The sequence below is a fragment of the Rhagoletis pomonella genome, unplaced genomic scaffold (assembly GCF_013731165.1).
Source record: "Rhagoletis pomonella isolate Grant_MI unplaced genomic scaffold, Rhpom_1.0 Rhpom_scaffold_00005, whole genome shotgun sequence".
NCBI lineage: Eukaryota > Metazoa > Arthropoda > Insecta > Diptera > Tephritidae > Rhagoletis > Rhagoletis pomonella.
Genome location: NW_023458559.1, coordinates 19,661,569 through 19,663,620, shown reverse-complemented (window position 1 = coordinate 19,663,620; position 2,052 = coordinate 19,661,569).

The following is a 2,052-nucleotide window of genomic DNA, read 5'->3' as shown; positions in this document are numbered from 1 at the left end:
GATGCTGCAGAGTGGAAGCGCGCACTGCCTACCACTACACCACAGCGGCCACACTCAAATATTAATTATTATTTTTAATCTTTATTGGTTAAACTCGAAAAATAAAAATCAATGTAAACTACAGTAAGACGTACGTATACAAACACGTGGGTATAGTTAAAACTATTTTATGACGATTATTTTTTGGTTAAAATTTAAAAAATAATTATTATTTCCAGTCCCTGAAAAATTGTTTTGCTACATTTTTAATTTATTTTATTAATACTGATATTTAGATATGTAAACGAAGCTAACTCTTGGAAATAATACTGTCCAATGAGACTATTAAAAAGTGTTTTTTATAACAAAACAACATATTCCTGTTTTTATTTTCGATTCTCAACGGATGATCATCAAAATAAAATGCAAAAGCTTATTCAGTAATGCCAACTTTTCCGTATATGTACGTTTTTATTTAATTTTTAGTTTTTGAACTAGCAGTAAAATAAAAACTAGTTTGTCAAAGAGGCAAATTAGATGGCGTTCAAGATGACCGAATCAGAGCGAGAAGTTGCCAAGGTACAACAGCTTTCATAATTGCATCATGGGTCAAAGTTATATTCTGAATTTTTATCTATTTTTATAAGCTTTTATTTAACTTGGTCATCCCGCGCAAATCGCGGAAATTTCCAATCGATTTTAAACGGACTTCCCGACAAGTTAGAGACTTGAAATTTTCAGCATAGTTCCAATCACGATGACAATGCAATTTAAAATATAAATGAATTCCCCATTTGGTCCAGGGGTCTTAATTCAAAGGCGGTCAAAAAATAATAATATTTATGGCTAACAGAGCGTAATTTGCCAAAGAACATAAAACCACTATAAAATTGTTAAAGCTGCCGGCGCGCCGCGGCGGTAGTGTAGCAAAGCTACTTGTGGCAAATTCTAGATATCAACCTAGTCTAGATATGAACCTCGTTGAAGAAGTTAAATATTGCGCCTAAATATATGCCATGCTACAGCGGAAATGGACGACACGCCATTTATTTAAATAAAATTAACTGCTGCTATATGTACATATGTATGTTTATACAAAACGTAACCAAACAACATTTTGTTTGCCAAGTCTTCTGTTCTCTTTCATTGCAAGTTGAATTATTTTAATATCTATTGCAAAATTTTGTACATAAATTAAATTAACATTTTTTAATATACAACGCTTTTATTAATGGACTAAAAATTATAAAATAAAATAATGTAAAAAAAATATTTTTTAAAAACAAGCTTTTATTTAACCTGTACAATCAAAGGACTAAAATGAAGTAGTGTAACGAAAGATTTTTCAGCAAGAAAATTTTGTCAAAACTGCACTAAAATAAAAAAAATAAAATAAGTTAAGGTCTCGTTAAAGTTTCTAAAAGCCATTTAGTGAAAGGAGTTATCCAAACTCTAATGAAAATTACTAACAATTTGTACTAATTTACTTCGTTTTAAACAAAGCTTGTCGGCGACTTCAGCGTACATGCATAATTGGTTAGGTATGTATGTATGCAGATATTTAAATGCCGGTTTGCTATTCGCGCGACAAGCTTTTTTAAAAACGAAGTAAATTAGTACAAACTGTTAGTAATTTTCATTAGAGTTTGAATAACTCCTTTCACTAAATGGCTTTTAGTAACTTTAACGACCCTTAACTTATTTTATTTTATTTATTTTAGTGCAGTTTTGACAAAATTTTCTTGCTAAAAAATCTTTCGTTACACTACTTCATTTTATTTTTTGATTGTACAGGTTAAATAAAAGCTTGTTTTTAAAAAATATTTTTTTACATCATTTTATTTTAATGGTAAAATGATTCAGGAAGATCGACTTTAAATCTTAAAAGTAATACTATGGAAGGGTTTGGGGAAAAAGAAATTAGGGGTGAAGTGGATGAATAACACGGTCTTACGAGATATAGTTTTTAAGACGGGTAGGGGTGCTTCGAAATTTTTTTTAGCTCAGAACTAATCTGAACTTGAAAATTCTCCAGCACGTCAAGATTTTAGAACAAATTGCAAAAATTGGCGG